General features: G+C 40.1%; 1 protein-coding gene and 1 non-coding gene across 2 annotated transcripts in view; one reads left to right on the top strand and one right to left on the bottom strand.

The window, feature by feature from the left end:
• The window catches only part of TAS2R1 (taste 2 receptor member 1), a 42,936-nt gene that overhangs the window by 9,693 nt on the left and 8,563 nt on the right, over window positions 1-24,680 (top strand). The window lies entirely within an intron of this gene.
• LOC126002132 (U6 spliceosomal RNA) lies at window positions 6,621-6,727 on the bottom strand. The gene has a single exon (XR_007492907.1). It is a non-coding gene; the product is annotated as a U6 spliceosomal RNA (small nuclear RNA).

The following is a 24,680-nucleotide window of genomic DNA, read 5'->3' on the forward strand; positions in this document are numbered from 1 at the left end:
GTACCCAATTGTGAACATTAGAGAATATAACCCCAAATCATAGAAAGAGGAATAGCAGTTGTGAGGGTGTCTAGAAAAAGGAGTGTCTGCCTTAGGAAGATACACAGTGAAAATCCACATGGTGGCTTTAACAACAGTGAAAATCAAAGCTCTAAGGAGCTTTTCAATCTAGACCCACCACCATGGAGCTGGTAAACCTTAACCCATCTTTGAGATGAACTATAAAAAAATTCCAAGATAAGCTGTAGAAGTCGATGAACTTGTGGTGTCGATATTTTGTTGTTTCAATTGTGACACCATAGAAATCTGCTGCAGTGAGATTTGATCAGCAAATAGGACTATTTCATATCATTTACCTAAAAAAAAAAATCAGTCCACACCAGAATTTGGAGTAGAGCTCATTCCAGACAAAGGAAAAAGTCTATGCAGAAGGAACTGACAAAGAAAGGGAATAAAAACTCAGGCAAGTAGGAAAGAACAGAGGAGAGGTGGGAGAGGCAATCAAGGAAGCATCTGCTGGCTTTGCTGCTGCAGTAAATGATCCCAAAAGCCAGAGCCCTGCAGCCACAGGCTTGTTCTCTTTGCCACAGCTGGACAACTGCAATTCTGCAGCATTTCTGCTACTGTTCTGAATCCTATGGGAACAACCCTAGGTGGCTTACTGTTCTTAAGGCAGAGGGGAAAGAACAAAGACTTAGACAGAACAGCAGCAATGTGGGGAGAAATACACATCTACAAAAGAAGGTCACAAAATAATAAAGGCCCTGTAGAAACGAGCTTGGGAAACAAAATTAGGGATGGCCCAACAATTCTTCTCTTGAGTCTAGATCTAGTGTTAGGTTACACCTTATTTTACAAAGATCATTCCTGGTTCCTTTGTAAGGTTGTTCACAACTTGGATTATCCCTGAAACAAAGATTGTCTTAAATGTAAACCTGGATGGGACAATCTCAGGATAGCTGCCTCACCTGGGGGTGGTTCTAGTACTCAATAAAAACCATTTAAACAGGCAGTTTGGTGGAGATACTAGGTATAAGATAGCCAGACTATCCATGTTTCACCCTCAGACTGGTATGGATTATTTCATGTGTGATCCTGATTCAGACTCCTTCATCTGGGGTTGAAGATACAGCACGCAGGGTGATTTTACAGACCTAGAAGACTCAGAAACAGATATTTTAACACATACCCAACATACAACAGTCATTGAAATATTATTTTCCATAACTCCAAAGCCCCAAGGTCAATCAGACAATGAGTAGATAAAGAAAATATGATCTATCTAAAAGAACATGAAGGTCACTAAATCTTCCCTGGTAGACTGGACCAAGCTGACAACTTTGGGGTCTTCTCAGAATGGGGGGCAAGCAGACTCCCTTTTCTGCCTGAAGGCACAGCAGACCACACCTAACCACTCTGACACAGAAATAGCCCAGCTCCACAGTTGAAGCTTATCAAATTATTCCAGATCGATAGTGGCTGCATGACACCTCCAATTTTTATAGTACGGTCAGCCCAGTCAGAACACAGCAAATCTGATGGGAAAGTTGTATAGAAGACCACCAAACCCAATTGGCCTAAATAATAGCACAGAAGGTTCCACCAGCACCAACAACAGCCTAGTAAATCTTTACAGTGACTTTAGCAACACCACTTAGAGCAGGGGTCTCAAACTCGCAGCCCGCCTTCAAATATCGCAGTATTCGAGATTATTCGCTTACCGAATAATCACAATAAAAATCACATTAGTAAGAAAAAAATCACATTAAACATTCGCATACCCCAAGCAGTTCTGTTTGGGGTATGCAAATGTTTAATGTGATTTTTTTCTTACTAATACGATTTTTTATTGAGAATATTCGGTAAGCGAAATCCCTTATGCGGCCCTGCCTCACACCGACTTTGCCTCCTGCTGCCCCCAGGTAAATTGAGTTTGAGAACCCTGAGTTAGAGATATAATGGTTATTCTAAACTGACTCTTATTTTTCTAAGTTTATTTTTTGTTTTTGTTTTGGGGTCACATCTAGTGGCGCTCAGGGTTACTCCTGGCTCTGGGTTCAGAAATTGTTCCTGGCAGGCATGGGAGATCATATGGGATGCCAGGATTTGAACCATCATTTGTTCTGGACAGGCTGCTTGCAAGGCAAATGCCCTACCGCTATGCTATCTCTCTGGCCCTTATTTTTCTAATTTTGACCATTCAACTTGCCTCTGTGTTGTAATAAACAATATTCATATTTATTTATTCAAAATGTGTTTATATTTTTGAGGGGTCAGGTTGGGATGGTGGGACTGGGGTCAATGGTGGAGGGAAGGTCACATTGATACTGAGATTGATGTTGGAATATTTGATAGCTAAAGCAACTATAGACATAAATCAACAACTTAGTAAATCACAGTGTGATGGTAAAAAAAATTATGAACAAAATATGCTCCTGGATCCAGAGAGATAGCACAGTGGTAGGGCATTTGCCTTGCTTGCAACCAACCCAGGAGAGACTCAGGTTCGATCCCTGGCATCCCATATGGTCCCTCGAGCCTGTGAGCACGGAGCCAGGAGTAACCCTTGAGCACTGCCAAGTGTGGCTCAAAAACCAAAAACAAAAAATATGCTCCATCCACACAATAGAATTATCTTTCAAGCACACAAAAAAATGAATTTCTAATGCTTGTCACATGAATGAATCTTAAATGCTTTCTATTGTTATTACAAAATTATTATAAAAATTACAAAATTATTACAAATTTTGTGGTACTGAGGATCCAAACAGGGCCTTACATGTGTGAAACATGTACTCTACTGGGCTTATTCCACATCAGAAAACATCTCATAAGTGAAAGAAGACAGGATGGATTTGATATGTGATTCCCTGGTAGGAATAGAGCACCAGGTACTGAGGGAAAGAAGTGAGGGGAGTAGCTGCTCAATAGGTATAGTACTGTCGATTGATATGTCATATATCATATATATATATATATATATACATGTATAATACTGGTTGATTTAAAAGTTCTGGAAGGGGCCAGAGAGATAGTATAGTGGGTAGAATGCTTGTCTTGCATGCAGCTGACTAGGTTCAATACCTAGCATCCATATGGTCCCCTGAGCACTGCCAGAGTGATTTTCAAGTGCTGCTCCAGGCATAAAACTTGAGCACCACTAAATGACCCACAAAACAACAACAACAAAAAACTTTAAATAAATAAATAAATAAATAAAAGTTCTGGAAAATTAATATTTCTAGAGATATATTGTCAGTATACTTAATGTCCACTTCATGTTTACCAAATATGGCCAAGATGGAAAGTCTTACATCTATATCTACACACATAGATATCATTACATGTACATATCTATAAATGTAATCACAGAAGCAAATTCCTCATAAAAAACACAATCTGGAGATTGTCCTCACACCTTCATGGTCTCTATGTGATTGTGGACACATAGATGACAAGCTACACTATAAACAAAGTCACAGTTGAATCATAACTGACTCCATCACAACCAGCTTGTTTTCAGGTGAGTGAGACATATTGTGCACTTAGGTACTTTCTGAGTTAAATATACAACTGTCATTGTGTTATATATGTTATATAAATATACAACTGCCATTCAAGAATGAGCTACTCCTGTCCAAAGTGCCAACTGTAGCTTTACAAGCTACTGCACACAAGAATGTGTGTGTCCCTTGTTTACATAGAAGAAAAAAATCAGTTCTTTGATATCATCTTTTGGGGGGGGTTATTTTGTGGGGACACACCCAGTGATGCACAAGTATTACTCCTGGCTATGCGCTCAGAAATAGCTCCTGGCTTGGGGGACCATATGGGACACCGAGAAATGGACTCACCTTCCGTCCTAGGTCAGCAAGTGCAAGGCAAACTCACTACAGCTTGTGCCACCACTCCAGCCCCCTGATATCATCTTTTAGAAGAAGTTCATTGTAAATGTGTCTCAAGGGTACACCTATATAACAAAAAGTAAATCATCCCAGATTTTGTTAGGGGGCAGAAGGTGCTTTAAACAAATTGTCAACAACAACAACAACAACAATACCAAAAGATTGTGTTTGATTTCTTGTAGCAAAGAATTATAAATACTGATCCAATCATTGGGAACTAATTCAGAGTGAACAAACTGATTAGAAATTGCATACTTCTAGAAGGTTCAAAATATCACAGGCCTTCCTAGATGAGGCATATATATGCATATACATATTTATTTTTTTATTTTTTAATATATCCTTCACCAGTGCAACATTCCCATGACCCATATCCCAAGTGTCCTTCCTCCCCACCCCACATTGGCCTGTACTCTAGGCAGGCTTTCTACTTCCCTCATTCAGTCACATTTTGTTATGATAGTTCTCAGTGTAATTATTTCTGTGACTGCACTAAATGATCTCTGTGGTGAGCTTCATGTCAGGAGGTGGACCCTCCAGTCTCTGAGAATCATTACACAAATGTTATTCATTTTTCTCAAAACCCCATAGATGAGTGAGACCATTCTGTGTTTATCTCTCTCCCTCTGACTATTTCACTCAGCATAATAGGTTCCATATACATCCATGTATAAAAAAATTTCATGACTTCATCTCTTCTGATGGCTGCACAATATTCCATTGTGTATATGTATCATAATTTCTTTAACCATTCATCTATTGAGGGGCATCTAGGCTGTTTCCAGAGTCTGGCTATTGTAAACAACGCTGCAACGAATATAGGTGTGAGAAAGGGATTTTTGTATTGTATTTTTATGTTCCTAGGGTAAATCCCTAGGAGTGGTATAGCTGGGTCATATGGGAGCTCAACTTCCAGTTTTTCGAGAAATCTTCATATCACTTTCCACAAAGGTTGGACCAGACGACATTCCCGCCAAGCAGTGAATAAGAGTTCCTTTCTCTCCATATCCCCGCCAGCACTGATTGTTCTCATTCTTTCTGATGTGTGCCAGTCTCTGTGTTGTGAGAGGATACCTCATTGTTGTTTTGATTTGCATCTCCCTGATGATTAGTGATGTGGAGCATTTTTTCATGTGCCCTTTAGCCATTTGTATTTCTTTTTTGTCAAAGTGTCTGTTCATTTCTTCTCCCCATTTTTTAATGGGGTTAGATGTTTTTTTCTTGTAAAGTTCTGTCATTTTGGATTTTATTTTTGGATATTAACCACTTATCTGATGGGTATTGGGTGAATAGTTTCTCCCACTCAGTGAGTGGCTCTTGTATTCTGGGCACTATTTCCTTTTACATGCAGAAGCTTCTCAGCTTAATATAGTCCCATCTATTTATTTATGCCTTCACTTGTTTGGAGAGTGCTGTTTCCTCTTTAAAGATACCTTTAGTCTCAATGTCATGGTGTGAAAAAGATATCAAGGGAATCCAGATAGGAAAGGGAGAAGTCAAACTCTTACTGTTCACAGATGACATGATACTATACTTAGAAAACACTAAAGATTCTATCAAAAAACTTTTAGAAATAATAGATGTATATAGCAACATAGCAGGTTATAAAATTAACACACAGAAATCAATGGCTTTTTTATACAGCAATAATAATAGAGAAGAGATGGCTATTAAGAAAACAACTCCAAGGGGCTGGAGAGATAGCATGGAGGTAAGGCATTTGCCTTTCATGCAGGAGGTCATCCGTTCGAATCCCAGCGTCCCATATGGTCCCCCGTGCCTGCCAGGAGCAATTTCTGAGCATGGAGCCAGGAATAACCCCTGAGCACTGCCAGGTGTGACCCAAAAACCACAAAAAAAAAAAAAGAAAACAACTCCATTCACATTATTCTCACATAAACTCAAATACCTTGGAGTCTACTTGACTAAAGATGTGAAGGACCTATACAAAGAAAACTATAAAACTACAATAAATAAGAGAAGATACACGGAAATGGAAATTCATACCCTGCTCTTGGATTGACAGGATTAATATCATTAAAATGGCAATACTGCCCAAAGCTTTGTACAGATTTAATTCGATTCCTCTAAAGATACCCATGACATTTTTCAAAGAAGTGGATCAAACACTTCTGAAATTCATTTGGAACAATAAACACCCATGAATAGCTAAAGCAATACTTGGGAAAAAGTATATGGGAGGTATTACTTACTCCAACTTTAAACTGTATTAGGTGGTGTTCTTTACATGAATGAAACCCAAATACAATCATGTATGTAATAAAGTTGGTTAAATAAAAAAAAGGGAAAAAAAGCAATAGTTATCAAAACAGCATGGTATTGGAATAAAGACAGACCTTCAGATCAGTGGAACAGGCTTGAGTACTCAGAGAATGTTCCCCATCACCTAATTTTTGATAAAGGTGCAAGAAATCCTAAATGGAACAAGAAAGGCCTGTTCAATAAGTGGCGTTGGCACAACTGGCTAACCATTTGTAAAAAAGCGAACTTAGATCTCCAGTTAACATCATTTACAAAGATAAAATCCAAATGGATTAAAGACCTAGATATCAGACTGAAACCATAAAGTATATAGAACAACATGTAGGTCAAACACTCCATGACATTGAGACATATACATACATATATTATATATACACACACACACATATATATATTTTTGGGGGGGTCTAGCTATACCTGTAGGCCTTTATTAAAATTATGAAATGCTTCACAAATTCTTGTGTCATCCTTGCACAGGGTCCATGCTAATCTACTCTGTATTGTTCCAATTTTGGTATATGTGCTGCTGAAGTGAGCACGAGGCCTGTATCTTTAGAGGTAAGACTTTTAAGGAATATACCAGGTGTGGATCTTGGGAGACAGCTGTCCTTATATAAATATGAGTGCAACCAAGGTTTTGGTCTTTAGCTCATTGGGCATTTTGGTCTACAGATACCCATGCTCTGTATTTTCTTACTCCAGGCATCCACCTCTGCAAATCACAGTGACTTCGCTAACCCAGATCTACAGGGAGGAGTTGGGATGTGGGTTTATCTGTCATCGGCTGCCTGTGAGCCTCCTGAAAACATCCCAGGGGAATCCCAAGTATAAATATTGCTCTGTCTCCTTGTTTTTACAGAAAGAGAATAAATGAAAGTCGGGAGAAATAATTCTGCAATGTGTACTCTTCGGGGCCTTAAATCATATTGGAAAGAGAAAAAAATAAAACAAAAGAGAACAGCATTGGCAAGTCAGCCTGGACCAAGTGAAAAAAGAGCCTTGAATGCCTGAAATGAACCTGCCCTGGTCCAGGCCACAGCAGCCCTGAATATCCTTCAGGGGTGAGGATGAGGAGGGTGAGTGTCCTAATAAGGAGGCTCTTACTAGTCAGTAGGATTTGGGGCTTTATATTTTCAATTGATTTTTTTTAAATAATTATTTTTTAAAGGTAATAACAACAGTATATGAAGAAGAAAATCACTGAGAATATACACATTTTCTTTAGTTTTAGTTCTGGGATTTTAGGACCTGGGGCAGTGTTCAGGCCTTACTTTTTTGTTGTTGTCTGTTTGGGGGCCACAGCCATAGGTGCTCAGAGGTTACTCCTGGCAGGCTTGAAGGAGCATAAGGGGATGCCAGAGATGGAACCTGACCAACACCCTAACCATTATATTGCCTGCCCATTAGGGCTTACTCTTGACACTGTTCTCAGGAATCACTTCTAACTGGGCTCAAGAAATTTTGTTTCAGCTGTGTGCAGGGCAAATGCCTTGGTCATTCATATTATCTGTCCAGCTTTGAGAATTCACTGCTTTGGGGAAAACAAAAATCAACTTTTATTTGTTCACATTGTCATTCAAATATATAAAATATTTGACATTCATATCACGGTCATCAGTACCAGCATTTATTTCAGACATTTCTTTTATTATGGGAAGCAACTTCCTGTGGATCATTTTAATGATGGCAGAATATTCTACTGAACTGATTCAAAATAGTGCCCAGAAATTGTGGTATTTAATAAATAAATTTTAATTGGGGTATTTAATGAAAGGATAAATGGATACAATTGGTTTCTTCCTTCCTTCTTTTGAAAGCATTGTTTTTGCTTCCATTTTTACTATCACAAATAATGTTTCACGGACATCCTTGCTCAGTGTTTCCTGCTCTGCATATTTCATTAGACAAAATCAGTATTGAATCCCTGGGTCAGTAGCTAAGATCTGCTTTGGTAAATTGCATCTTAAGAAGATCAGCCATGCCCAGATCAGCTTGGTTTAGTATTTCTTGACAAGCACTGCAATTTAAGGCTCTGAACACTTGCTAATTTAATAGGTGCAGACAGAGACGTGGCAATTTGCAAATCTCTGGTTTCGAAAACAATTATAGAGGAACTTTATTTTTCCTCTTCATAAGCCTTTTTTCTATGGCCTGAGCCAGCACCATGTCAGTTTTTAAGTATCTCCATAAGCTTTATCTCAGCACTTCACAGTTGACCTATGAGTCTGCGACCTATGAGTCTTGAACCTATGTATGAGTCATAAACTATGACCTATGACCTATGACTCATAAGACCTATAAGTCTTGAGCATTTTCATTCAGCAACCCTGGTCTGGACACAGAGCCTGACTCAGTGACCATTGCTGTGATCCAGGCTGGCAGGAAACTTGTAGCAATGGTCTGAGACTCCGAGACTCTGGAAAGCTCAGGACTGCAGAGAGGGTGTCCGGGTGGGATGTGCTTTGAACATTGTAGTTATCCTTGCCAGTAGTGATGCCGGAGGTGGGAATGGAAGATCTCATTAGGAATGAGGGCACAGAGGCAGAGATGGAGTGACTGAAAAAGGCATTATTTGAACCTGGGTTCTAAGTCACCTGTACAATGAACTGAATGGATTTACTATCCCCTGGAGGTGTGGAGGGCTCATCACAGAGAGTGGAAAATGTCACTGAGGATATCAAAGGAGATGGTAGGTGAAGTCAAGTAAGCAATAAGGGGAACATGGAGTGCAGAAAGAAGCAGGTGGCCAGATTCCATCATCTTTGCTTGTAGGAGGCAAGATATGGAATTAGGGTCTTAAATGATAAAGAGAAGAAGCTCCCCCAGAAGTGTGGTTGGGGGCTTCCTGCACAGGATCTGAGACTGACCAGAGTCACATGACTGTGACAAGGTTACAAGAAAAATGGGTAGAGAGGAGAGTGGAAGCTGTGCAGGACTGCTCTGTTCTTGGGGATTGGGGAGTGGAGGGCAGAAGGAGAAGCCTCATTCACCTAGTGCTCAACAGTCTCCCACTGGCCAGAAAGTTCCACATGGTGCTCACTGGCAGTGACCCGAAGAGAGGGCAAGATCCAGATGAGGTCCAGGTAGAGGGCAGAAAGTAGTGCACATGTCTTGCTTTATGATGACCCTGATTTGATTCCATACACCACTTGGTTTTCTGAGCTCCATTCAGTGCAGCTCTGCAGACCCCAAGCAGTAGTTGAGTGGTTTGGGTAACCCAATACCATAGGCAACAGCAGCATAGCTACAGGCATCTGGTTGACCAACAATCATTGAGTGAAGCCTCCAGACTTTTGAACTTCCCCTTAAAAAAAGTGAGAGGCCCAGAGATGGCCCTGGCAAAAGCACCTGCATGCAAACACAAGGTTGTGAGTCGCTGTCTCTTAGCCACACACAAGCGTCAGGGATGGGTCTGGCCTCCGACTGTTCTAAACTGACTGGAACCACAACTATGTGTGTGGTCTCTGCCCCATAGAACCAGGAGTGGGCAGGCACCACCACAAAGGTGGGTATAACCTCCTCCGGCTTTCCCACAGCTACAGACCTATGAAACATCTTCAGGAGAGTGAGGAAGGTGAAGGAAGCCTGAAGAAGTGAAATGGTGAGAGAGTGCATGTGAAAAAAGAGAGGGAGTGAGCAGGGTGAGAGTGAGAAAAATGAGGGAGTGAAGAGGTGAGAGTGAGAAGACTGAGGGAATGAGGAGGATGAAAAGGAGGAAGGAGAAAGGGAAGGAAGAAGGAAGTGATGAGGGGAGCGAATCATGAAGGGGAAGTAGGAAGGAAGAAAGGGAGAAAATTGAGAGTGTGTTGAGGATGAGGGAGTGAAGGAGGAAGGCAGATATTTTTTTGGTCTGAAGTTGAAATTAGATTTTCCTGACAGAAAACTGTCTGCACATTGACAGACTTGGGGGGAACATCGTGAATTCCACAACTACAAAGCTGTTAATTGTTGAGTTTCATTCATGTAATGATCCAACAGCCTCTCTCTTCACTAGTGTACATTTCCCACCATCAATATTCCTAGTTTCCCTCCTGCCCCCCAAAATGAGAAACTGCATATAATGACACAGAACTTGAAAGCCCCTTTACATAAAAAAGCCAATGATAATAGAATATTGGCAAACCATCCCAGAACTCAACAGAATTAAGATTAACATAACAAGAATGGAGGCAGAGGGCAGAGAGCAGACTCAACAGTTGACAAAGGAGCTGACGCCAGCCACAGTACTAAAGACAAAATGTGCGCCGAAGTACCTGCCTTCCACAGCTCTCTCTCTTTTTTTGCTCCCTCTCATTACTTTCCACCTTCTACTTGCTCCCTAACACACTGGGGTGTGAGGACTCACATCCCCAGCTCACTCCAATCTCATACCTGTAACTGGTTGAAACATGAAATCTCTCTGCCTCAATCCCTCCATCTCAAGGATAAAATTATTGTGAAATGAATGTGTTCGTATCAGAATGAAAACCATTCTCTCATTGTGTTTTAAATTCCCATGAAATCTAAGTCTTGTGCTGCTCTGAGTTCTTTCCCTCTCTCCCTCCTTTCGGATGCTTTGAGCTACCCAAGGCTCCCAGTTAATGACTCTCTCACTCTCAAGCCTTCTCTTGCTACTCTCACCACCCCCCAGGCTGGAAATTGCACCTTTGTTTATCACTTATTTGAGTCATGGCTTGAATATTATATCCTTAAAGGTGACTACCTTAGACATCTCAAATAAACAAGAGCCTTCACACATCTGTTTAATTCCCTAACTCAACTTTAATTTTCCCCACGACATCCAATCACCACCAGGCACTGAGTTATACATATAGGTGTTAATTATTTCTCCCTTCTAAAACATCCCCTCCCCATAATGGGGGATTTTTGGCTTCAAAAATTCTTCCCACAATTACTGAAACAATATCAAGTCTATATTTGTTGGAAAGAATTTTTAAATGGAATGCACATAGAAATTAATGAACTAAAAAGACAAATACAATTGATATAAGCAAAATTTTATTTCTCCTTAGAAAGTATAAAATCAACTACTGACATAGCTGATTAAATCAAAAGAGGAGACTATAAATAAATTCGATAAATGATAATAGAGGCAATGAAGATGTAAAAAAGAGTTGGAAAATTGAAGAGGTTGCTATGACATGTGTCATAAAAATAAATTGGAAAATTCTGCTAAGCTGGGGTCTCTACTAAATTGTATCCTGCCATGGCCAGGTTTTGATGAGATTGAAGCTTATATAGATTTAGATAATGATGTAATAAATAAATGCACCAAACTTATAAATATTGCCTCACTCAGGAAGAAAGGTAAGAAAGGACTATAAGAAGTACTTCCTATCAGGAAGAAAGGAATACAACTATTATGAGTAGAGGCAGTAAATTAATTTTTTACACTCCTCATTTTTCTGGGTCCCCTATCATCAACCCATCACACATACTCCAATATTGCCTCCTTTTGTGATAATGAAGAAGGAGGAGAAGAGAAGAGGAGGAGGAGGAGGAGGAGAAAAGAAGAAGAAGAAGAAGAAGAAGAAGAAAAGAAGAAGAAGAAGAAAAGAAGAAGAAGAAGAAGAAGTAGAAGAAGAAGAAGAAGAAGAAGAAGAAGAAGAAAAGAAGAAGAAGAAGAAGAAGAAGAAGAAAAGAAGAAGAAGAAGAAAAGAAGAAGAAGAAGAAGAAGAAGTAGAAGAAGAAGAAGAAGAAGAAGAAGAAGAAGAAGAAGAAGAAGAAGAAGAAGAAGAAGAAGAAGAAGAAGAAAAGGAGGAGGAAGAGGAAGAAGACGAAGAGAGGGAGGAAGAGGAAGAAGACGAAGAGAGGGAGGAAGAGGAAGAAAAGAAGAAATAGATCTGTAGTAGAGGCAGGAAGGGTTTGTGAGAGCTGGAGGGAAACTGACAACATTGGTGGCAGGAAATTTGCATTGGGGAAGGGTGCTAGTCCTTGTATGACTGAAACGAAATCATGAAGAACTTTGTAACTATGCATCTCACAGTGAATCCATTTAAAAATTTTATAAAAAGTGGCCAGAGCAGTCGTGCAGGTGTTAAGGCATCTGCCTTGCTCATGCTAGCCTAGGACGGACAGGATGCCCCTGCGTCCCATATGGTCCGCCAAGCCAGGAGTGATTTCTAAGTGTATAGCCAGGAGTAACCCCTGAGTGTTATCGGGTGTAGCCCCAAAATCAATCAATCAATCAATCAATCAATAATAAAATTTTATAAAAATAAGGGTCGGAGCAATGGAACAGTAGTAGGGCTTTTGCCTTGCATATGGCTGACTTAGGACAGACCATGGTTTGATCCCCAGGCGTTCCATATGATTCCCCAAGCCAGGAGCAATTTCTGAGATCAGAACTAGGAGTAACCCCTGAGTATCAGTGTGTGTGGCCAAAAAGAACAAAAAACAACAAAAAAATTATAAAATATAAAGTGATGTAACCCTGAGCTAGAGCACTACTCCATATCTTAGTAGCAGCAATTGCAGCTACTAAGTGTTCCCTGCATCTCTCAAGGAGACCACCCAGGTTTGCTGTCTTTGTAGTGATTCTGCCTTGTATGGGAACCATACAATAATATGACAATGTAAGAAGAGCTCAAATGTGTGCGTGAAAGACAGAAGGGACTGACCTGCCTGCTGGAATGAAGGCCACAACATTTTGCTTTTAGGGTTTATTCTTGTTATCTTTCCTCTCCCCTATTGATATGCTGGTATTTGTGCCAATTGTCATTCATTTTAGGCACCATGAAGAATGTGCACCTTGCTTTTGCATTTGTGACTTTTCTGTTTGTTCATTAAATTTGGTTCCTTCATTTATTCTTGCCTTGTTTATATGTCATATAGACATCTACATACATATGTCACAGTCTGTCATTATTTTTTTGGTGTTGCTGTTGTTTTGGGGACCTCACCTGGTTCTGCTAAGGCTTAGGCCTGGCTCTGCACTTAGGAATGACGTCCAGAGGTGCATGAGAGACCATATTAGATGCTGGGGATCAAATCCAGGTCTGCTGCATGCAAGACAAGCACTTTACCTGCTGTACTACCACTCCGGCTCCTGTTTGTTATAATATATTCCAATTATTTTGCCATACCTTCTTGGTTGTTTAATTGTGGTCACTCTAGAAATTACTATATATTAATTTATAACAATGTAGTTCAGGTTAATACCAATTTAATTTCAACCCAGAAACTTTGGCCTTCTGCGGCTCAACCAGCTCCCTTTTCTTTGTAGTATGATTGTCTTAAATCTCTGGAATTGTTGCTTCATGCTATAGTCATTTCAATTAGATTGGAGGAGAAAGGTAGAAAGAACACTGACAAATTCACTGTCTTTTTTATTTAGCTATGATTATTTTTTTATGTTCTTTATTTTTTTGTGTGGATTCAAGTTAATATCTAGTGGTTTTTTTTTTTTATTTCATCCAGAACGACTTTTTTTTTTTTAACATATTTTGTAGGAAAGATCTGCAAGAGACAAACTTTCCTTTAATAATCAACAGTTATCGAGGACGGAGAGATAGCACATGGATGGGGCATTTGACTTGCAAATGTTGATATGAATCTCTGCATCACACTTTGTCCCCCGTGCCTGCCAGGAGCGATTATTTTAGCACAAAGCCAGGAGTAAACCCTGAGTGTCGCCAGGTGTGCCCAAAAACCAGAAAGAAAAAAAAAAACACAAAGAAAAACTACAGTTATTTCTGAAGATAGTTTTGCCAGCTCTGGGTTCATGATTGATAATTTTTTTCTTCTTCTCTCATCCATTGCCTTCTAGCTTCATGGTTCTTGGTGAGGAATTAGCTGTCAATCTCACTGAATGTCACCAATACTACTACCAATACCAATACCAGTTCCTGCTACTTTAAGATAATTTCTTGATCTTTGACTTTGGGATATTTGACTCAGATATGTGTGTGTGTGTGTGTGTGTGTGTGTGTGTGTGTGTGTGTGTGTGTGTGTGTGTGCGCGTGTGTGTGACTCTCTTGAATTTATCCTAGCTGAAATTTAATAAGCTTCTTTTGTTGCATTAAATAATTAACAATGGGGCTGGATGGCAGTGGATTTCTCTTCGTGCCATCCAGTCCACGTGGCTCTGCAACCTCCATGCAGTCGGCGAGTTCCAGGCCCAGGTGAAATCACTCACTCACAGTCAGGCGTCAGGAAGCAACAACTTTATTCAAGCCCTAGCCACCACGTGTGTGTGGCCTATTCATAACCTTTCAAGCACAGCAATATTTTGCTAGCCCTGCATCTTATTTCCTGTTAGCCATCTTCCCTTTGGGCTCCATGCTGGTCAAAGACCAGAACACAGAAACCCAGAAGCCAGAGCGCACAGCAGCGCAAAAAGGGCAAGGAGCCAAAAAGGGAAAAAGCCAAAAGGGCCGAATTCCCTTGGTCCAAGCCTTATCTAACATTTCCAAGACCCCTCCCAAGAATGGGAGGGTCTCGCAGGTAAGGTTACACCTACTATCCGGTTCCCAAGACCCCTCCCAGAAATGGGTGGGTCTCAGGGTCTCAAATAGGTACACCCACATTCTTTGAGTATGTAAATTCATATTTTAGTCAGATTTCTGAAACTACAGTTTCTATCCTTTCTTTTCCTTCTTTCTTTCTTTTTTTGGTTTTTGGGCCACACCCTGGGATGTTCAGGGGTTACTCCTGGCTGTCTGCTCAGAAATAGCTCCTGGCAGGCACGGGGGACCATATGAGACATCGGGATTCGAACCAACCACCTTTGGTCCTGGATCGGCTGCTTGCAAGGCAAACGCCGCTGTGCTATCTCTCCGGGCCCTCTTTTCCTTCTTTGTTTCCTTCCTTCCTTACTTCCTTCTTTCTTTTTTCTTTCTTTGTTCCTTCTTTCTTTTCCTTCCTTCTTTTCTTTCTTTCTTTCTTTCTTTCTTTCTTTCTTTCTTTCTTTCTTTCTTTCTTTCTTTCTTTCTTTCTTTCTTTCTTTCTTCCTTCCTTCCTTCCTTCCTTCCTTCCTTCCTTCTTTCTTTCTTTCTTTCTTTCTTTCTTTCTTTCTTTCTTTCTTTCTTTCTTTCTTTCTTTCTTTCTTTCTCTTTCCTTCTTCCTTTCTTCCTCCCTTTCCCTTCCTTTTTCTGTCCTTCCTTCCTTCCTTCCTTCCTTCCTTCCTTCCTTTCTTTCTTTCTTTCTTTCTTTCTTTCTTTCTTTCTTTCTTTCTTTCTTTCTTTCTTTTTCTTTCTTTCTTTCTTATATTCTCGTTACTCCTATGTGGAGAATTAAATTGTGCTACACACAGGCTGTCTGCTCATCTTTATTCATGATTTTTATTTTCTGTTTTTCAGACTAGATAACCTCAATTGCTTGTCTCTGGCATCACTTATTCTCTCATCTTATTCATATTTACCAATGAGTTATTATTTCTAGTAAAAATTTCACATCAGTTATTGTTTTATTTATGGGGATGATCCTAAGCAATGTTCAATGAACGTGGCAGGGGCACTTTTAGTAGTACTCATTCAACTAGAATAGAGAGTTCAATGTTCAGTTCTGGCCTAGTAATGCTACTCATACACAGTGATGTTGGTCCCCCATGACACCCCAAAATGCTCTTAAGAGCCACACAGAGCCAGGGATTAAATTTGAGATCTTGTACATGCAATGCATATACTCCAAAACTTGGAGTTATTGTCCAAGCCTATTATTAAAGATTTCAAGGAGAGAATTCCTATTTAACTATTTTATTACTTGATTGATATTTATTTGGTGAGATAGAATAATTTCTTGTAGTTCTTAACACTGTTCTTTATGCACAGTTCAACTATGTGTATGGTTTTCTAGATGCTCAATCATGAATCAATGCTTTTCGAAGCTCAGAGCTTTGCTTTATATATAAAAGCTTTTGGTTAGATTATTGTTTATAGCTACTCATCTCAGGCAGCTACAAAGTTTAACACATCTTATAAAAGACAACAAATGCCCTTTGTGGAGTAGTCTCTTAGCACCCAGGGAAGCTCTAAAACAGAACAACAGATAACATTGCAAGGGAGAGCTCCCAGGGAACCAGGAGATAGGTCAAACAATGACAATTCTTGGGGAACAGAGCTTGGAAATCATTGCAGCTCCATCCTGTTCTATCCAGTCGCTGCCAAGTTTCAGTTGGAATGCAGGTGTTGATTTACAAGGAAACTGTGGATATGGGGAATGGGGGAGAAGACTAGAGCACATGAAATATCATAAAGGTCACTGGTCTCATTGAGATTCAGTCATTTGTTTTTTTGAGTACATGCTCCTGGGATTACTGGAACTTTTTAGTTACTTTTCAGAGTTCTGAACAAGTTGATTCTGCCAAGTTTTGTTAGTTTCCTCAACTATTTTGGCCAAAAAAAACGAGAGGGAGAATATTTGGAGATGAGAATGTTTTGCCATTCTATAGATTTCATTTAGTTTTGTGTTGAGAACCAAATATCTTAGTTATACTGCTTTAAAAGAGCCTACCATGAACCTGATGGCTTTGACCTCGTTACAGAGTTTGACCTTGTTTTCTGATCATACATTTGGACCTCCTAAAGCCTAAATTGTTACTGTCTCTTCACACGATCAGTACATAAAGCTAGAGTTTATTACATAACTTTTGTGGCACATGTACGGGTAGGACATAGAACATACAGATTTACACCACTGCTATTTATGTGGAGAAGTTTTATACTGAAGTATTACCTAAGTGAAGCTATAGCCAGCAGCAAGAACTCCCTCTTTGAGCCTATTAGAAGCACAAATCATTAAGCCTGACCTACCATGAGCTATTAAGTCGCACACTGCAGCTGGGTTCTTGGCAACTATTTTAATAAGCACTGAGGTGATTTGTATGATTACTAAAGTTTAAATCCACCAGAAAAGAAGTGTATAATTTTTAACAGTTAAATATGTAGATCAGCTTATTACCTTTTTTTTGTTTGTTTGGTTTTTTGGGGCCACACCCAGTGAAGCTCAGGGGTTACTCCTGGCTATGTGCTCAAAAGTCACTCCTGACTTGGGGGACCATATGGAATGCTGGAGGATCAAACTGCAGTCCATCCTATGCTAGGACCGACAAGGCAGATGCCTTACCACTCCATGCCACCGCTCTGGCCCCTACCTTCTTCATTTTTAACAAGTTGAGTAATGTTGACAACTTCGTTCTTCTCATCTATTGGCTTTACATTCAAACTTGTAAAAGTGTGGTTTAGCCAATGAATGCTGTCAACAGATTTGAGGGTTGTTTTGTTTTGTTTTGTTTATTTGGTATAGGATTTAAGTCACTTGTCTTCTTAGAAGTGCTTTCATTACTCCATCGTTAAGTAAGCAGCAAAGTATAACTGATGTCTTGGTATATAATTTCATGCACTTAAATTTTCAACTAGATCTTTCATTCATCTAGAAATCATTTTAAACAAATACATACAGTGAGAGACATTTATTTTTTTTCTTTCACTAATTGTTAACTAGTTATCCAAGCATAACTTATAATATGTTAAAAAACCATGGTTTGAGGGTTTGGATTCTGAACTCTCTGTTCTGCCTTGTTCATCAAATTGTCTCTTTCTGTGCCAGGATCATATTGTTTTGATTAGAGTAGCTTCAGCATACATTTAAGTTTCTAGAAAATAAGCTCTGTATTATAATATTTTCCAAAACATTCTTGGAAATCATCTGGATTATCCTTTTTTATTTAATGTATAATCAATTCGCCCACATATGAAACCAAAATCAGTCTACCTAAACAACCAGTAAGATTCTGACTGGGAGTACTAGCCAAGGAAGGACTTCGATTCGATCCCCCGGTGTCTGTTATGGGCCCCCCCCCCCCCAAGCCAGGGGCAATTTCTGAGCCCTTAGCCAGGAGTAACCCCTGAGCATAACCCCTGAGCATCAAACGGGTGTGACCGAAAAACCAAAAAAAAAAAAATTCTGACTGGAATTGAATTAGATTTACACATTGACTTAAAAAGGTTCATGACTTTCAACTCTCCCACTCAGACATGGATCATATCTTCATTTACTGAAACCTGGCTTTCTATTTTATATAATATCTAATTTACTGACATAAATCCTGCTGATTGACAAATGTCACAAATCCATTAAATTTATTTTCAGTTACTGTATAGTGTTGGTCACCTCCTAAATGAAATATATCACTATTTTTGCTTCTAAATGGTTGTTCTTATTGTAGAGGAGAGCTATTAAATTAAAGAGATTTGGGGCTATATCTTTTGATTTGTGGTCTACACAAAGCCATCCATGACCAGGGATTCCTTCTGGCTTTGTACTCGGTACTAACTCTTGGTGGGACTCAGGGGACTATATGGGGTCCTAGGGATAGAACTTCAGGAAGATTGTACAGTCCCTACTGGTTGAATTCTCTCTCCAGCCCTACTTTAGAGCTTTCCCAAGTATCTCTTTTATACAGTGACATCTTCATATAGTTTTTTTTAAGATAGTTCTAATAGGATTGTGTGTGTGTGTTTGTATGTTAAGCCTCCTAAATTTTCTAGCTATAAAAGCATTTTCATTAGAAACCAGAGAGATGGAACCAGAGCAGCAGGAACCAACTGTGGTGGCAGAGAGCCAATGGCATCAACTGCTTAAAGGAAAGTGCCTTCCCCACTCTCCAGTCTCTCCAGTCCCTTTTCTGATTCTTATGGCAGTAATAGAGCATGTAGTAATTTTTAGTTATTTATGATAATTTTATATTATTTAAGGAATCTATTTATAAAAATAATGTCATTCTAAAATATTAATTTTTCTTTTCATTTAATTTATTTTTTGTCTGATGGATCATGTTTCGTGGTGCCATTAGCACTTGCTATCCTGACTCTGTGATCAGGAATCACTCCTGGCAGATTTAAGAAACCATATGAGGCGCCAGTGATGAAACCTGGGGTTGCTGTATGTAAGGCAAGTGCCCTACCCATTGTACTATCTCTCCCACTGCTAAAATATTTAAACAGAAATTTTATCTGAATTATTTTTTAGTCACAAATGTTTCTTCTCAATGAGATTAGCTTTTTTTTTTAGAATCTGATGATATGATTGCTCTTTACTCAAATTATTTACTTATCATGTAGTTAATTAAGTTGTCAGATTCTCTCAAATTAAGCCATTATAGCAAGTATGGACCAACCTTTTGTATAGAGGTGTTATAAAAAGACACAAAATTAAAATATCAGGGGCCTGAGGAATGCACAGTGGGTAGGGCGTTTGCTTTGCATGCATCCAACCCGAGTTCAATCCCCGGCATTCCATATGGTCCCCAGAGCTGGCCATGAGTAATTTCTGAGCACAGAGCCAGGAGTAATTGGTGAGTGCTGCTGGGTGGAGCTCAAACACCTTCCAAAATGAAAATATCAGTGAAAGATTTAAAGAAAACTTGCAGTACAATCCATAGAAAATGCATACTGTAGTATAAAATACATGTTTATATACACAGAAAATGCAAAGCATAATGTGATCTCAACCTGTTAATAAAAAAAACAGGCAAGAAAGTATGTATAGAAAAAATTAAAATTGTGAAAATAAGCTCTATCTCACTAATAACAGTAAAATAGAAGCTTAAACAAGATGCAGCTTTTTGCCTTTCAAATTAGCGACATTTAAAAAGACCAAGAACCCTTAGTGCCAGAGAGTATGGGGCCATTTCGTGTTTTCATGCATCTTCAGTGGCAAGTGAATTAGTATATATAACCTTTAAAATGTCATCTAATGCCAACCATTAAACTGTTTAATATGTTTTTGTGATAATATGGCAATCTTACTGCTAGGAACGATATAAAAATCAGTGTGCACTGATAAAGAAAAACGTGTCAGGGCTTTCACTGTTATATTGTTTATGCCTGATAAAATAAAAACATGTCTAAAATTTGGATGCCAGTATTAATAATTAATACTGGTGGATAGGACAGGAGGAGAGGAGGCAAACCGAGGCTCCCAGAATGTCCCTGAAACTTTTGGAAAAAACAGTTCACCACTTCCAAAATTATATCCCCAACTGGACACAAAGCTATCCAGACATAGAAAGTTTGTTGTCTCTGGGTCTGCGATATGCCCAGTCCCATCACTGCTGTTCCTGGGCCCATAGCAACAGGAACCAGATGATCCATCCAAAAAGGATCCTGCAGACCCTTCCTTGACCTGATTCTTTCCCAAGCAGAGCTTGTGAGTGAGCTTCTGCTTGGTGAAGCCTGGAAACATCTGGGAACCCCTTGGGTTTTGCTCTGGGAAGCTGGAACTCACCAGGTTAGAAAGTTCCAGACATTCCAAGAGCGTTCAAAGGTGCTGCCAAGAGAGGAGATAAATGGCAAGTACCCAAAAGAGGCAACTTCTAAACCACTTTGCTGCTTGCTTTATAGTTTTTAATTTATTTAAGCACTATGGTTACAAGGTTGTTTCTTATACCGTTGTTATTGTTTTTCACGGTTTCAAAATTGCTTATGATTGAGTTTCAGTAATATAATGTCCAACACTGTTCACCAGGGCACATTTCCCTCTACCAATGTCCCCAGTTTCCCTCCTGCCCTTCTACTTCTCTTTCTCATTCTCTCTGTTTCTTTGTTTTTCTGTCTCTATCTCTCTCTGTCTCTCTCTTTCTTGCTTTCCTTTTGAAAAATTGATTTGTGGCCATTTGTGGTTTGTATCTTTTATGTAACTTTATCTCTTTCCAGCACCCAGTTCTTGTCCAGAGTGATCATTTCCAGCTCTCACTGTCATAACGGTGCCTTTTCTGCCCAATTTGCTCATTGTGACAAACTTTCTACCATGAACAGGTCTTCCTGGCCCTCATCTCTGTTATCTCTGGATTTTTTTTTCGGCCACACCTGTTTGATGCTCAGGGGTTACTCCTGGCTAAGCACCCAGAAATTGCCCCTGGCTTGGGGGGACCATATGGGATGCCGGGGGATTGAACTGTGGTCCTTCCTTGGCTAGCACTTGCAAGGCAGACACCTTACCTCTAGCACCACCTCGCCTGCCCCATGGATATTATTACCATACTATTTTTTATTTTATATTCCACAAATGAGTGAGATTATTCTATATCTAACCCTCTTTCTCTGACTCATTTCATTCATCATGATCCTCTCCAGATCTAGAGATAGTGATTATCTCTGGATTGTGGATCACAGAAGAAGTTATGCCTGGAATTCCAGGGTGGAGCTCGAGGGAGTGGCCATGAAATGGTGGAATTTTCAGCATGGGCCTGACAACACAGGCATGGGGAGGTACATGTGGGTACATAGAACTTCAGATATGAGCACACATGCCATATTCATGCACAGCAATAAAGAGGTTTTCACTTTTGACTTTTTCATATGTAAAGCTAAAAATAAAATGAATCAAGTGGGACCCTTTTGATATTAAAATTTCACTTTTCTAGAATTAAAAACCATGCTTAAGACATGGTAAAATTTAACGTAAAATTTATATTGGCCACTAAGCTGGGGAAGAAACTCAATAGATTGGAGCATGTGCTTTGCTGGGTTCAATCCCTGGTACCATATAGTGCCCCTCACACAGCTGGGAGTGACCCCTTAAGTACTCTTCTGTTTGTTTGTTTGTTTGTTTGTTTTTGTTTTGGGTACATATCCAGTGGTACCCAGAAGTTACTCCTAGCTCTGAGTTTAAAAATTACTCCTGCAGGCTCTGGAGGACTATGTGAGATGCCAGGGATCAAACCTGAGTTGGCCACATGCAAGGCAAACACCTACCCACTGTTCTTTTTTTTTTTTTTTTTGGTTTTTGGGCCACACCCGGTAACGCTCAGGGGTTACTCCTGGCTATGCGCTCAGAAGTCGCTCCTGGCTTGGGGGACCATATGGGACACCGGGGGATCGAACCGCGGTCCATCCAAGGCTAGCGCAGGCAAGGCAGGCACCTTACCTCTTGCGCCACCGCCCGGCCCCCTACCCACTGTTCTATTGCCTAGGCTCCTTATGCACTGTTCTGGAGTAAACTTTGAGCACCACCAAATAAAACTCCAAAACAAAAGCAAAAGTTTGTTGAGGGCTGAAGAGAGAGTACAGAAGTTTCACCCCCATACTGCATATGGTGCCTAGCACTTCCAGAAGAGAACCCTGAGCACCACCACTGTGACCCCAAACAAAAAGAAAAAATTATTATAGAAGTTACCAAGACTAAGTGATGATTTTTGCAACACAGATGTCCAGTCTTTTTCTGTATACCTTTCACCTTACAAATAGCAATAATGTGACAGGACATTCTAGAAGTATTGCTTTGTCAGGAACAGGCCTGATATATACCTGATCTCATAACTCAAAAATCTAAATAAAATTGTGTGTAATTATCTTTTTTCACATGCCACATCATTGGCAGTAAAAGGTACCATATTTTTCACTCTATAAGATGCGCCTGACCATAAGGTGCACATTACTTTTAAATGTTCTCTTCCCTTGCACTCAGGCTTCAGTTTAGGTGACACTTGCTCCATTAGACACACTTATGGAGGGAAACGTACATCTTATGGTATGAAAAATAGGGTAAATTAGTGGGTTTGAGTCCAGCCACCCTTGTTTGTGACTGTGCCCATCACAGAATGACTCAGTGTCCTACCTCGGTTGATAAACTCCAAGGGGCTGTACCTTATGCTGTTATTTCAAATTTCCACTTCTCTTCCCAATTGTCCAGTAATGACAATTGACATCTCATTTCATTTTATCGCTGTTGGTTTTCTAGACCTGAAGAATGGGACACATGTCCTGTAGGGGGCGCTTCACATTTGGCCACTGTCTGACTCAGTTATCTTTATTAGCACAACCCCATCCCAACTGCCTTTTTTCTGACTCTGCAAAGCACAGTGAACTCTCAGGATCTTTGCCCTAAGTGTTCCCTCATCAAGATCCTTGTATGACTCTTCAACCTCCTCTGCTTCAGCTCCTGAACACCCACAGAAAATGGGAGAAAGCTGTCCCCGTTCTTCCTAATCCCCATCTCCTCCTCTGCTTTCTTCCTGCACTGGAACAGGGTTGAGCATCACCTGAACAGTAAGATGTAGAACTCAGAGCCACAAAGACCAGGTGACCAGAAATCAGGAGTAGAACTAGAACAGAGCTTTGAAGAGACCCATTTATTTTTTTTCCTGGACAGAACTTGAAATGGGAGTTGCCAGTCCTCATGTCATCACTGCTTGGGGCAGATGCACTGGGTTGGAAAATAGAAAATCATGGGAAAATGCATTGATAAGGGTCGGATAGGAGGAACAGGGGTGGGGGGGGGGACTTTGAAAAGTGGAGAAGATGAAGGTAAAAGGAGAGAAAACATTTTGTAACTAGACAGCTGCTGTTTTTATAAGAATCTACTTATAGGGTGAAAAACTATGAGTCACTTTTCCATCCCACTTCAAAAAGCATGTTATCCCACTGAGCAAAGGGGAGGAAAAAGCCGGAATAAGCCAGGAGCCAAGACTGTGGCCCATTCATGACAAAGCAATACTTGCTAGAATGTCCTGTCCCATTACTGCTATTTGTAAGGCGAAAGATATTTTGGCTACCAAGAAGTTTTAAATGCCAACTTTACAAGTGCCTGTTGGTATCCCAATGTACATTTGTGTTTTTGACTGTCTCCCTTCTGCACTCCTTTTGTTGGAATGCACCTTCTAAGGTGAATAGACTATTGTGGTAACATTTGTGTTTAGGTTTATTTTTGTTGTTGTTTGATATTTTATTTTTTAAAAGAAAAATTTAATGGAATCACTATGAAATACACCTTTGCAAAAATGGTCATGATTGAGTTTCATTCATACACTGCACAACACCCTTCACAACTGCACTTTTCCCACCAGTTTCCCTCCCTCCCTTCCTCCCCATTACCTGCCTCTATGGCAGACATTTTACTTCTCTCTCTCTCTCTCTCTCTCTCTCTCTCTCTCTCTCTCTCTCTCTCTAGTTCTCTCTCCCCTTTTTCCTTTTAGATACTGTAGCTTGCAGTGTTTTTACTGAAGAGGTATCCTGCATACCACTTTCCCACCTTTTCTGGACAGTTCTTGTCCAGAGTGATCATTCTCAACTCTCCTTGTCACATTGGTCCCTTCTCTGCCTTCACTGCACTCCCCACTCTCTGTGACAAGTTTTCTACCATGGACTGGTGCTCCTGGACCTCCTCTCTATTGTCTCTGATATTATATGGATATTATGTGAATATTATGTAGATATTATTACCATACTATCTTTTTTTCTGTATCCCTCAAATGAATGTGATAGATCATTCTATGTCTCTCCCTCTCCCTCTGACTCATTCCGCTCAGCATGGTCCTCTCCAGATCCACCCAAGTAGAAGCAAATTTCATGACTTCATTCTCCCTCACGGCTATGTAGTGTTGCATGTTGCAGATATGCTGGGCACTATTACGCCCTTCCTGCCCTACTGCCTTAAGTTGCACAGAGCTGCTCATGGTTCACTCTTCAGAGCTCCCCTGCCTGACAGCAAGTTATACTCTCAGAACAGCTACACGACAGTCCCCAAGACTGGGTGACTGACAGCTGAAGTTCA

This window comes from Suncus etruscus, chromosome 2, assembly GCF_024139225.1.
Source record: "Suncus etruscus isolate mSunEtr1 chromosome 2, mSunEtr1.pri.cur, whole genome shotgun sequence".
Taxonomy (NCBI): domain Eukaryota; kingdom Metazoa; phylum Chordata; class Mammalia; order Eulipotyphla; family Soricidae; genus Suncus; species Suncus etruscus.